At 38.4% G+C, this 14,877-nt stretch overlaps 1 long non-coding RNA gene across 1 annotated transcript in view; it reads left to right on the forward strand.

The window, feature by feature from the left end:
- The window catches only part of LOC139040951 (uncharacterized), a 38,740-nt gene extending 25,793 nt beyond the window's left edge, over positions 1-12,947 (forward strand). Inside the window, exons 2-5 of the long non-coding RNA XR_011495277.1 lie at positions 1,110-1,191; positions 1,687-1,923; positions 9,053-9,123; positions 11,887-12,947. This is a non-coding gene — a long non-coding RNA (uncharacterized lncRNA). The remainder of the gene's footprint in view (positions 1-1,109; positions 1,192-1,686; positions 1,924-9,052; positions 9,124-11,886) is intronic.
- Positions 12,948-14,877: the final 1,930 nt, after the last annotated feature.

Genomic DNA, 14,877 nt, shown 5'->3' on the forward strand with positions numbered 1-14,877 from the left:
CTCTCTCCTTTCAGTCTGATGGTCAACTGAAATCACCAGTTTACTCCTGCACCAATAACAGGCACACAGGAATCTCATGCAGACTATCCTAATTTCCATCCTTGGCATAGGGTTTGGGTCATCCTTTGTGAGATGTGCAACTTTATCTCCTTCAAGAGAACTTGCTGCAGGGAGCATGATAGACTGAAGACCCAGTGGCTGCCACCTCCCTGTCCTCACCATTGCTTTTGTTCTGAGGTCATGGTACCCCAGGCCCCTGCAAGACAACGAGCGAGGTGCAGGCTCCTTCCTGCAGCGTTCAGAGGGCGGGACTCCTCCAATGGGCAACTACAAAGACTCATTGTTTTATAAGATTTAGAAAGTCTTTTAATGGTGGGACACAACACGCTGACGCTCTGATAGATCAAAGCCAGAAGTCTCTGTTACTGACAATTCTGAAATAGAGGTGGCTGGTGGGCAGGGCCATACAGGGAGTTTCCCCCTGAGGACAGGATAACAGCAAGTTGGCGCTGTAAAGGGTAGCTTATGTATGGCAAGAAGGTGTGGTTAGGTAGGTTTCCCAGGATCCCTGTGGAATGACTAATTTGAATAACTTTGTGGACTCTGGGGTTGGGGGGCTGTGCCCTATTGCTTGATTCCTGGCCTTGGGTTGATTAGGGAATGTACATAGTGTGTATAGCCCAGTGTGTGAGAGTCCAATAAGGGGTATAGACTTAGTCAGTTGCTCAAGAAGGACCACTGATCAGCTTCTAGGCAGGATCTCAAAACTGGGTCAAGGGGCTGGCCTTGTGGCAGAGTGGCTAAGTTCACGGGCTCGGCTTTGGGGGCCCAGGGGTTTGCTGGTTTGGATCCTGGATGTGGACCTAGCACTGCTCATCAGGCCATGCTGAGGTGGCGTCCCACATAGCACAGCCAGGAGGACCTACAACTAGAATATACAACTATGCGCTCGGGGCTTCAGGGAGAAGAAGAAAAAAAAAGGTTGGCAACAGATGTTAGCTCAGGTGCCAATCTTTAAAAAAATAAAATAAAAACCTGGGTCAAGATCTCATTAAAAAAGATTATATTGTACTCCTCCTCTCAACCTCCTCCCTTCCCTCTCCTTTCAGGTGCCCTCATGGAGGTCTGAGGCTCTCTCTGTGTCCTACTGCTGCTTCTGTTTTATTTATGTTGGATTTTGCTGTTCCGATGGTATGAATGAAGCATTTTTCCTGTGCACAAACAAACAAACAAACACAGGTAGTGACCACCTGATTAACCAGAAGTTTTCCTGGGAAATATTTTGAGGTTTCTTAGGTAGCAGCTAATGATAACCATTTATGTTTTAGTGTGGTCATTACTAAAATTTTAGACAAAAGTAAATATTATTTAAACTTTCTTTTGCTTATGGAATATACTGAATGGCAATTTAATTTCATTTACTGAAAGAAAGTATAAATCTGTTTACATATTATTAATTATTGACATTTTGATTGTTCATTTGCATTCATAAGGCGTGTCATGTTTTTAAAATGCTTTACAATGCAGTAATCTATTCAGCAACCTCATTACTTAAGTTCATTGTTTCCCTTCCCTCAATCGCATGAGATAATTAAAAGTGGGGGTTTAAGTACACTGGCAAAATCAAATATTTTATTTGCGAAGACTAAAAATTCAAGTTCTGTTTTGCTTTATTTTAAAAACAAGTTACTAGAGATCTTGTCAAGATGGCAGCGTAAGCAGACTCTGAACTCATCTCCTCCCACGAACACAACCAGGTTACAACTATTTTTGGAAAAATTACCCTGGATAGAAAACTGAAAACTGGATAAAAAGAACCCCCACAACAAGGGACAGTCCTGACTAAGGTGGAAGAGGCAGAAATTCCTTCTGGAGAGAAAAAGAAGCCACAATCAGGAGCAATGGACTTTTTCAGCTGGCCAGGTAAGAGCCACCCTAAGGTACACAGCCCTCTCTGGAGGAGTGAGAACCGGAGCAGGGGCCAGTACTGCTATGAGCATCCTGCAGACTCAGCACAACTGAGATGAGGGTCTTACTATCTGGCTTCCCTGGCTATTAACCGCAGCAGGGATACCCTCAGAAAAGCTATCCTCTGAAAGCCGAAAAGACCCGGGTCTTAAAGGGCCCATGCACAAACTCACCCATCTCAGCAACCTAAGATCACCAGAGAGAAGGCTGACAGTGCTTTGGTGAAAAGAGACTCACCTGGTGGGTTCTGGGTGCAACTTGGTGATAGGAGATACCTCTCTGGAGACTGAGACATTGGTGGCAGCCATTGTTGTGACCTACTCCAGGCAGGCTGACACAGACCCTGGCAGATACCATTGAAATTCTTCCCCTGACCTCTTAGCCTAGGGGTCTGCCACACCCACTGGAGTCCAGATTTAAACCAGTTCAGCCAAGGCAGGCAGCCTGCCCTAGGGAACTGCCCCACCCAACAACAAGCCCTCAGGCTACTTGTTGGCCTGCATTGACTTGGTGTCTTGATCCTCTACAGGCATGAAAGGGTATCTGCCTCTGTGGGGTAGGGCCTGTGTGAGGAACAGGTGAACTGTGGGGAGCATTGGTAGAGAGGTGGGCGCCTCTGCAGTGCAGCATCGGGGTATGCTCCAGGGGGTTGAGAAGTGTGCATGGACCAGGACTGTGTTGACAGTGTGTGTGGTCTTGTAGGGGGTGAGGCTTACCAGTGGCATAAGACCTGTGCTTCACAAATAGCCATAAAAAAGATCAGCCCCACCTCCCAAAGCCTGAAACAATTGAGTGCTCCTGTGCCAAGGGCTAGCCCCACTCAGCTGCACTCCTAAGAGAACTGACAACAGTCTTGTAGGCCCATAGCAGTTGTAAGCCCCTAAGCCTGGTGACCAGCTACATTGGGTACCAACCCAATTAAGAGGAAAACTGCAATAGGAGTGTGGTGTTAGACCTTGTAGTCAATGGTGCTGAGGCTCCCCATACCAGATTTACAAACAGCTGGCCAGGGAAGGACAGATTAGACTCCCTGGGTACCTGCATTAAGAGCAACCCTGCCACAGCAGAAGGACACAAGTAGCCCACAAAGGGGTCACTCCTGGATCTTTTGGACTGGTGACAAGAGGGAAGCACACTTCTGGGCCTCTAAAGGCATCTCATACATAAGGCCACTTCTCCAAGATCAGGAGACGTAGCCAACTCACCTAATATATAGATATAAGCACAGAGAAAGAGGCATAATGAGGAGACATAAAGAGGCATAATTTCAAGCAAGGTAAGAGGACAAAACCCCAGAAAAAGGACTAAATGAAACAGAAATAGGTGACCTACCTGACAAAGAGTTCAAACAAAAACTCATAAGGATGCTCACAGATAGTGGGAGAAGACTGGATGAACACAGTGAGCTCATCAGCAAAAAATTGGAAAATATAAAAAAGAATCAGTCAGAAATGAAGAATACAATACTGGAAATGAAAAATTCACTAGAGGGACTCAATAGCAGAGTAGAGGATAGAGAAGAATGGATCAACAAGCTAGACGAAAGACTAAAGGAAATCACCCAAGCTGAAAAGAAAAAAGAAAAAAGGATTAGACAGAATGAGAACAGTCTAGGGGAACTCTGGGACAATATCAAGCACACTAACATTCATATTATAGGTGTCCCAGAAGGAGAAGACAGAGACAAAAGGGCAGAAAATTTATTTGAAGACCAAATAGATGAAAATTTCCCTAACCTAAGGAAGGAAATAGACATCCAAGTTCAGGAGGCACAGAGAGCTCCAAACAAGATAAGCCCAAAGAGGCCCACACCAAGACACGTTATAATTAAAATGTCCAAAATTAAATATAAAGAGAGAATCCTAAAAGCAGCAAGAGAAAGGCAACAGGTGACATACAAAGGAAAGCCCATAACGCTATCAGTGGATTTCTCAGTTGAAACCCTACAGGTGAGAAGAGAGTGGCATGACATATGTAAAGTGCTAAAAGGAAATAACCTACAGCCAAGAATACTCTATCCATCAAGGTTGTCATTCAGAATGAAAGTAGAGATAAATACCTTCCCAGACAAGCAAAAATTAAAGGAGTTTATCACCAAGAAACCAGTTCCACATGAAATGCTGAGGGGACTTAATTAGTGGGAAACCAATGACCACAAATAGGGCTAAAAAGATTATCAACGCCCCTCTAAAAAAAACCCAGGCATTAAAATCACTGCTAAAGGCAAAAATATAGTAAAGGTAGCAGATCAACCACCTGTGAAGATAAGATGAAGGTGAAAAGACAAAAGTGCTAAAATTACCTATTTCAATGATAAGAGGGTAATGGGTAGACACACAGAAAACAAGAGATTAGATATGATTTCAAAAGCATAAAGTGTGGAAGGAGGGGAGTCAAAAAGTAGAGATTTTAAAAAAAGGTCAAGGTAAAGAGTCTATCAAGTCTATGTAGACTGTTATATACATAGAATATTATATAGGATCCTCATGGTAATCACAAATCAGAAATCTATTATAAGTAAACAAATAAGTTTGACAAAAGAAATCAAACATATTACTAAAGAAAGACATCAAACCACAAGGGAAGAGAGCAAGAGAAAAAGAAACAGAGAAGAACTACTACAACACCCAGAAAAAAAGTAACAAAATAGCAATAAGTACATATTTATCAATAGCTATTTTAAATGTCAATGGACTAACTGCTCCAATCAAAAGGCATAGGGTGGCCAATTGGATAAAAAAACAAGACCCATGTATATGCTGCATACAAGAGACACAGTTTGAACCTAAAGAAACTCACATACTGAAAGTGAAATGAAGGAAAAAGATATTCCATGCAAATGGCAAAGAAAAGACATCAGAGGTAGTAGTACTTATATCAGACAAAGCAGACTTTGAAACAAAAACTGTAACAAGAGTAAAGAATGGCACTACATAGTGATAAAGGGAACAATCTAATAAAAGAATATAACACTTGTAAGTATCTTTGCAACCAGCATAGGAGCATCTAAATATATAAAGCAATTATTAACAGACATAAAAGGAGGAATAGACAGTAACACAATAATAGTAGGGGACTCTAACACTCCACTTACATCAATGGATAGATCATCCAAACAGGAGATCGATAAGGAAACACTGCTCTTAAAGAACACATTTGACCAGATGGACTTGGTGGATATATATAAAACATTCCATCCAAAAACCACAGAATATTCATTCTTTTCAAATGCACATGGGACATTCTCCAGGACTGATCACATATTAGGCCACAAAACAAGTCTCAATAAATTTAAGGAGATAGAAATAATACCATGCATCTTTTCTGACCACAAAGGTATGAAACGAGAATTCATCTACAGGAAGAAAACCAGAAAAGCCACAAAAATGTGGAGATTGAACAAAATTCTACTGAAAAATGACTGGGTCAATGAAGAAATCAAAGGAGAAATCAAAGGAGAAATCAAAAAATTCCTAGAGACAAATGAAAATGAAAATACAATGTGCCAAAATCTGTGGGATACAGCTAAAGCAGTTCTAAGAGGGAAGTTTATAGCAATTCAGGGCTACCTCAATAAAGAAGAAAAATCCCAAATAGACAATCTAACAGCGTGTCTAAGGGTACTGGAAAAAGAAGAACAAACAAAGCCCCAAATCAGCAGAAGGAAGGAAATAATAAAAATCAGAGCAGAAATAAATAAAATAGAGACTAAAGAAACAATAGAAAAAATTAATGAAACCAAAAGCTGATTCTTTGAAAAGATAAACAATATTGACAAACCCTAAGCTAGACTTACCAAGAGAAAAAGAGAGAAGGCTCAAATAAATAAAATCAGAAATGAAAGGGGAGACATTACAATGGACACCTCAGAAATACAAAAGATAATAAGAGAATACTATGAAAACCTATATGTCAACAAATTGGATAATCTAGAAGAAATGCATAAATTCTTAGAAGCATACAACCTTCCAAAACTGGACCAAGAAGAAGTAGAGAATTTGAATAGACCAATCACCAGTAAGGAGATCGAAACAGTAATCAAAAACATCCCGCAAAATAAAAGTCCTGGACCAGATGGCTTCCCTGGTGAATTCTACCAAACATTCAAAGAAGACTTAATACCTATCCTTCTCAAACTCTTCCAAGAAATTGAAGAGGAGGGGAGGCTTCCTAACTCGTTCTACGAAGCCAACATGACCTTGATACCAAAACCAGACAAGGACAACACAAAAAAAGAAAATTACAGGCCAATATCACTGATGAACATTGAGGCAAAAATCCTCAACAAAATACTAGCAAATAGAATACAACAACAATACATTAAAAAGATCATGCGTCATGATCAAGTGGGTTTCATTCCAGGGATGCAGGCATGGTTCAACATCTACAAATATATCAACGTGATACACCACATTAACAAAATGAAGAATAAAAATCACATGATCATCTCAATAGATGCAGAGAAAGCATTTGACAAGATAAAGCATCCATTTATGATAAAAACTCAATATAAAATAGGTATGGAAGGAAAATACCTCAACATGATAAAGGCCATATATGACAAACCCACAGCAAATATCATTCTCAATGGAGAAAAACTGAAAGCTATCCCTCTAAGAACAGGAATCAGACAAGGAAGCCCACTGTCTCCACTCTTATTTAACATAGTATTGGAAGTCCTAGCCAGAGCAATCAGGCAAGAAAAAGAAATAAAAGGGATCCATATTGGAAAAGAAGAAGTGAAACTGGCACTCTTTGCAGACAACATGATTTTATATATAGACAACCCTAAAAAATGCACTAAAAACTTTTAGAAATAAGAAATGAATACAGTCAAGTCACAAGATAAAAAATCAACATAGAAAAATCAGTTGCGTTTCTATACACTAACAACGAAGTAGCAGAAAGAGAAATTGAGTAGAAGCCCATTTACAACTGCAACAAAAAGAATAAAATACCTAGGAATAAACTGAACCAAAGAGGTGAAAGATCTGTACATCAAAACTATAAAACATTGTTGAAAGAAATCAAAGAGACAAAGAAATGGAAAGATATTCCGTGCTCTTGGATTGGAAGAATCAACATCATTAAAATGTTCACACTTCCTAAAGCAGTCTATAGATTCAATGCAATCCCTGTCAAAGTTCCAACAACATTTTTCACAGAAATAGAACAAAGAATCCTAAAATTTACATGGAACACCAAAGACCCTGAATTGGCAAAGGATTCCTGAGAAAAAAAGAACAAATCTGGAGGTATCACACTCCCTGACTTCAAAATATACCACAAAGCTATAGTAACCAAAATAGCGTGGTACTGGCACAAAAACAGACACACAGATCAATGAAACAGAATGAAGAGCCCAGAAATAAACCCACACATTTATGGACAGCTAATATCCTACAAGGGAGCCAAGAGCATACAATGGAGAAAGGAGAGTCTCTTCAATAAATGGTGTTGGGAAAACTGGACAGCCATATGCAAAAGAATGAAAGTAGACCATTACCTTTCACCATGCACTAAAATCAACTTAAAATTGTTTAAATACTTGAATGTAAGACCTGAAACCATGAAAATTCTAGAAGAAAACTTAGGCAGTATGCTCGTTGACATCAGTTCTTAGCAGCATATTTTCAAGTACCATGTCTGACCCAGCAAGGGAAACAAAAGAAAAAATGAACAAATGGGACTACATCAAACTAAAAAGCTTATGCACAGCAAAGGAAACCATCAACAAAACGAAAAGACAGCCCTACAATTGGGAGAAAATATTTGCAAACGATATATCAGATAAGGGGTTAATTTCCAAAATATACAAAGAACTCATGCATCTCAACAACAACAAAAAAACCAACAACCCAATTAGAAAATAGGCAAAAGGTATGAACAGAGATTTCTCCAAAGAAGATATATGGATGGCCAACAGGCATATGAAAACACGCTCAACATCAGTAGCTACCAGGCAAATGCAAATCAAAACTACAATGAGACATCAGCTCACTCTGGTCAGAATGGCTATAATTAACAAGATAGGAAACAAGAAGTGTTGGAGAGGATGTGGAGAGAAGGGAACCCTCGTACACTGCTGGTGGGAGTGCAAACTGGTTCAGCCACTATGGAAAGCAGTATGGAGATTCCTCAGAAAATTAAGAATAGATCTACCATATGATCCAGCTATCCCACTGCTGGGTATTTATCCAAAGAACTTGCAAACAGAAATGCATAAAGATACATGTACCCCTATGTTCATTGAAGCATTATTCACAATAACCAAGACTTGGAAGTAACCTGGGTGCCCCTCAAGGGAGGAATGGATAAAGAAGATGTGGTATATATACACAATGGAATACTACTCAGCCATAAGAAATGATGAAATCCAGCCATTTGTGACAACATGGATGGACCTTGAGGGTATTATGTTAAGGAAATAAGTCAGAGGGAGAAAGTCAAATACTGTATTATCTCACTCATAAATAGAAGATAAAAACAACAACAAACAAACACCTAGCAACAGAGATTGGCTTGGTGGTTACCATATGGGAAGGGGGCAGGGGGAAGGGCCATAGGGGTGATTAGGCTCCCATGTGAGGGAATGGACTATAATTAGTTTTGGGGTGGTGATGTAATCTACACAGAATTCAAAATATATTACGATGTACATCTGAAAGCTATATAATGTTATAATCCAATGTTACCGCACTAAAAAATAAATAATTAAATAAATAAATACAATTTAAAAACCCCCCAAAAAACAAACAAAAAAACCAAGTTACTGCATTGTTTCATTTTTAGCCTTGTGCTTAAATGTGGACTATGACAGAGGTATCCCACATGTAATTTTCTGGAAGAAGCTGGAGGAAAGGCTGTGTGTGTGTGTGTGTGTGTGTGTTATGTATTAGTAGTATTCCTCACTGTTTTGTTATAGCTTCTACTAATTTCTCTGGTCATGAGAGGACTTTTTAAACTAAGGAGTTTACAATATGTTAGAAAAAATTTTTTAAAACTCAATGGAATCTACTAAATGAACTATAATAAAACAATCCATTCACAGGAGAAATTAATCAATTGAAATTTATTTTTGAAGATCTATGTGAGAGCAGATGTATTGAGACCAACCTCTGAAAACTTCTCATCACAGGTGGACCATCCTCTCAGGTAATGCAAAAAAGACAAACTCATTCTCAGAGCACTTCAAGGTCGTGTGCCCAAGGGACCCACTGGGCCTGGTCCAGGTCTAGAGTCACGTGGCTGCCCTCCCTAGGTGCAGGATGTGGGAGAGGAATAGGATGGGGAAAGCAACTCACTCTCCCAAGCTCCTAATTCTCCTGGATCCTGACCCTAATAAGCTACATCAATTCTAAGATAAGTACAATTTCATTAACCAACTAGAGAGAGGTTATGTAAATTCTCTTGCTTCATTTTCCTGTTTTCAACCCAGACTTTGTGTAACTTCATGCATACTAATTCTACTCTGGGGTCTTAAATTTCTAACTACCTGTCTGTAAAATTCTCAAGTGCAGATTTAAGTAAGTTCAAATTCACATAGACACAACATACACGAGAGCTGAATACTCATATATTATAAACATATACATGCAATGCTCTGAAACAAGGCTATTCAATTTCTGCATTATCTTTTACATATAGCTGTGTATTCATAATATTCGTTTTGTTTGTTAATGTGGATGCATGTTAGCATTTGTCTTAAATATTAAAAGACTGGGGAAAATCATATGTTTGAAATGGGCATGGATTAATATAAACAATATGATTTAATAACAATTTTAAGGAAGCATATTTTACTATTATAGCTAATTTCCTTTAATAATCATATAGTACAAATCATATTATTTGTTAAAAAAGCATATTAATTTTCTTTGTGAGAAATATACAGAAATTAAAGAAATACCTTGCTTAAAGTAAAGGTTACGAACATGTTTCTCCTTTACAGCGCACATGCTAGCATTAGAGTCTTTAAAATTAAATATCTATAACAAAAATTTATGGTAGAAAAATGGGCCTCTATATTCAATTTCAAATAGAGAAAACCCATAGCTTGGTTTAACCACTTAGTTAAAACTGTAGTTTGAATAAAATGAGAATTGACTGAATAAAACTTCTCTAGGAAATAACCACAGGAAAATCTCTACAGGAAAGTAGAGAGCACTACACGTTAAATATTTGTGAAATAAAACATTATTAGAATGTCATTACACAGTCATTGCAAATGGTGGTTGCTCAAAGGTGATGAGGCTTTTTGTTGGCCATTTACCCAGATTCTTATTCATATACTCTGTGCTTACATAGAATGTGCAGAGTGAAGGTAGGAGGGAGCTGAAATAGATAATGCCAAGTGAAAATAGAAAAGATTGTCCCTAATTAGTTCAAATATGCTCCTGCACTCAAATAAGCAAGCAAACTAAAATAACTGAACTGAAAGTAACCAACACAAACCTGGTCACACTCATTCTTCTGTTGTAGTTTTCAAACACACAAATCATCTATTTTTCTTCTTATAAAACAATAGAAATCACTTCCATTAGTGTTACCAAAATAAAGTTGAAACTTACTGAAAATAAACTGTAGAAAAAGCTAAAATATATCTCTATATCTATTACAGGCTTCCCCCCCCCCCCCCATATATATAGGTAAAGTTTAACGGGAAGATTTCCAAGGCTGACTTTGGGTATACTTTCAAGTTCTTTCTCAAAAGTGAGAATTTTAAATATAGATTTTTCATCAATTGCCTGATCTTGGCCCTTAAAGTCTTACTCTCCAATGTACTTACATTTATTAGGATTACCCAGTTGGATCCCTGTCTAGTGTGATGCTGTGGAGTGTTGAGCTCTGTGAGGACTGTCTCCCCATGCAAACATCTCTCAGGGCCCTGCTAATGAGCTCCCCTCTGTTGTCTCTCAGACCACAGCTCCATTAGCAGTGTTGTAATACCAAAGATAAGTTGTGCAGCTTGTCAATTTGATTTTTGCTAACATCATGGCCTGTATTTTGTACTATATTTTATAAGGATCTCTCCGGGAGACTGTGGATCACCTTGCCGGCCAGGCAGAAGCCATTCATCCTGCTCTAATGAAAGCACAGTTTAATTAAGAAGCATTCTGCCATTTACTGTGTACTCTAGACTACAATTTTGATGTTGGTCTATAAATGCTAAGATTTGTCAGATTCAATTTCTCTGCTCTAATTTCCTATCAGAGAAAATGTTATACCAGGCGTGGATCCAATTTTCCTTTTCTATTAGCATTTATATTGACAGAATTAATGATTTTATTGTTATCTTTGGCTTGTTGCTAATAGCCAACATCATATCCCTTCTTGGGGATGGTCCCATACGTATTGTAAACTCATTGTCCCAGGAGGAATGACAACTCATTGTATTAGATTTATTTTAAGGTAGCCTAGTTAAGCAGTGGGAAAAGAAATCAGAAGAGCTTTGGAAAAAAGGATAGTATTCTCAGATAAAAAGGAAGATTAACTTTTTTCTATACGAATAAAGTGTCTAAATGGATAGGCTGGCAAAGATTCCGCGAGGCTCTCCTGGCAGGTTTGAGGAAGCATAAATCCGATACATTTTCCCTACCCAAAAAATATCCTAAGGGGACTATGAACCCCCATTGGATTTGAAATACAATTAACAATATCAAGAGGTAGTATACTTTGCATATATTTCTCACCTTTTGGAAGTCAATTTCCTCTATAACTAATCTAATCACCTCCCTGACATAGCTGTAGTTTACATATTAATTTATTTCCCAAATATTCAGGTTGGAGTGAGTTTAAAGTCCCTATTCATGAATAATTTATTCATTACTTAAGTGCAAATGAGTTAGTTGTGCAGTTTTATGGAGAAAGAAAGCCATGGTGTGGCACTCTTGTGTAATGTATTTCTTTTCTGTGCAGGTTATTACCATGAACCTCTTCATGTACTCACCTTAACGTGTAACAGGGGCATCAGTGTTCTTCGAGTTCACAGTCAGCATATATTAGAAGCATTTACATCAAGACACATCCAGGAAATTTTATTGTAAATGTTATTTTACTTTTTATCTAACACATTGATAAGTATATTTAAATCTATTTCTACACCATTTACAGTACTGCAAAATAAGGAAAAAGAGAGGGAATAACTGGTATTTTTGTGTTCAATAAGTGCAAGAATAATTGTCTTCTTGCCAGAAGTAATGTGAAATGGAGATATGTTCATGGAGTGTAATTAAATATATTTAGTATCCAAAACTGTCTATATGCAAATTCCATGTCAATATTTTCTAAATTATATTCACCCTCTGAGACATGTGTGACTAACACTACGATTTCAGTGAGGTGAACCAAATCAGTCCCTCCAGAGATTGTTAAATGAATTTCTACAAGCATTAAGAAACAGAGTTCCTCTGTGTATTACTGTTCACATCCATGGCTTACAATTTAAAATCACCATAGCAGATTATAGTAGGCAGAAAGAAACATAACAGAGAAGACATTAGTTGAGGAGAGAGAGAGAGAAAAAGAGAGAATGAAAGATGGCATGTGATAGTATTATAGAGCTGTCCCACTTAACACAAAACAAAACCAGCAATTTAAACATTATATATTGGATTAAAAATGCCTCATTTAGGGAAACCAAATGTTCCAAACTGTCCTTTGCATACACAGATGTTCTAGGTAAGGACTCGTGACTAGAAATCAGAAGATTCCGACTTTAATTCAGGGGCCTCTGTAAATGTATTGACTATTTTGACAAGGAAGTCACAGTAAACAGAGAGCTTGAGTCTCAGTGCAGTGCACCTGCATGCCCTTAACCTCTTTGAACTCACTTTTCTTATCTGCAAAGCAGTAAAAATAACATAAGCACAGCAGGGTGGGAGTATCAAACATGGAATTGCAATGTAAATTTCAGTGTGCTGCACAAATGTGTTGGTGGTAATATTGTCATTGAATTAAATAAATGTATGTAGATACTCATTCTCATGTTTAAGTTATTATATTTTTAAAATTCACTTATCGTTCATTGATTTCCACACAAATACACTCCCTTCAGCAGAGTTGAAGAAGTTAGGTGGTTATAAAAGGATGCATTTATTTGGTCTTTCATTCTACTTGACAGTAGTGTCTTGTAACGATGTCAGTAAACTTAGAATTTTTATTTTGAATAGTCGTTGAATTTGGATGGTTACCTTTTTAGGCGTTGTGTGAGTAAAAATAGAATTATTGCATCAGCATGAAGAAAGTTACAGAATGAAAAGAGAAATAATACAAACTCTAGGAAACCTTTTAATTATGTCATAGAAGTTGAGCGGTGCTAAAAGAAATCCTGGTTCTACCACTTGGTCACTGCAGATAAGAAAGAACCATTTAGACAGTCCATTGTGTATTCAGGCAGTGGGAATGAAGTCATGGAGGGGGGAAATCACTTCCACCTGTAGAAGTCCAGAGGGAGTTCTGTGGACTAAGAGTAAGAAGGCCCCTCTCCAGAACTCTGAGCCTCCATCCACAGGAGTGAAGGAAAGTTTCTGGTTCTAAGTCCTTCCCTAGACACTACTTTTTCTGTTAGAAGAAGGGAGAAAGGGCCCCTGGTCTACACTATTCCCAAAATTTTCTAAAAATCGTGGCCTTCCCTTCACACTCTGTCTTGAGATCACCAGAAATAACATCAGCATGTCTCCATCCTAATTACCCAAGTGACCATGAGAAGCCCCAGACTCCCATGGCATCCTCATCTTCAACACTCGATGTTACTGAAGATTGCATGCTTCTAGTGCTCTCTTTATTTCTTAGCTATCCCCAACTTCTGAAAGCCTTCTACTGAGTCCTCTGGAACACACAGTATATTACTAGAAAAAATTTCCCTATATTTTCAAGGTACATCTGAATGTTCCCTTTACTTCCTGTCCTAACAGAAATTTGAATCTCCCTTGAGAATACTGCTTCCCCCATAGTCCTCTCATACCACTGAGCCTGAAAGTGGGATGAGTGTCCTCCATGATATGGATTGAGATGATATGATATGAGAGGATAGACCACTCTCCCCGTGTCTTCTTGAGGACCTGTTAACTTTAAATTTCCTGTACTAGACAGTAGTATCCATTACCTTTGCTGTTGCAATAATGTACCTACCACTGAGTCATAACCTACTCCTCCACTCCAACTGCATCTTGTATCTTGAAAGCTTTTGCATCTGATTTACGGTCACTCTAAAACCACATCTTGGCGATTTCAGTGTTCACGTGGCTGACACTCCCAAAACCTTCGCCTCTCCATTCCTTGAACTCCATGTTCATCCCACCAGCCTTTCACTGCCTTGATCATACCCTAGACTTGTCAGGATCAATATCTATAACATCATCAAAAATCTCAACTCAAGCATCCTTCTGACAACCACTTTTGTCACTCTCTCTTGTGTCTCACTCTCTCGTGTCTTAAATCTAACAGTCCTGATCCTCAGCCCCGTCAACTGAGCTTATCATGTCTTTGTTTTCTTTTACTCCCCTCTCTTTCTCATTTCTCTACTTACCAGCTTACACTTTTTAGCCAATCATTATGTTTACTTTCCTCAGCTTTCTTGCTGTTCTCTTATTTCGCTTCCCTCAATTGATTAGACCATAATCCTGGTTTAATTCAATACTCCTTCTTTGTGTCTGCACCTATGTATCAGGATATGGCTGTTTCACTTTAAACTAATAACCCTAAATGGACTCTTAATGCTACCTGACAATCACTATATCTAGTCCATCCACTCTCCCAGTACCTACTTCCTCCTCTCTTCTCAAAATCTAACACCTCTCTTCTTTCTCTTTTCATTCCTCACTCTCAGATGATGATCATCTTTCCTATTTTTGTGAGAAAACTAAAAATCAAAAGTGACCTTTCAAAATCTCCAACTACCATTTCTAC

The sequence above is a fragment of the Equus asinus genome, chromosome 18 (genome assembly GCF_041296235.1).
Source record: "Equus asinus isolate D_3611 breed Donkey chromosome 18, EquAss-T2T_v2, whole genome shotgun sequence".
Taxonomy (NCBI): Eukaryota; Metazoa; Chordata; class Mammalia; order Perissodactyla; family Equidae; genus Equus; species Equus asinus.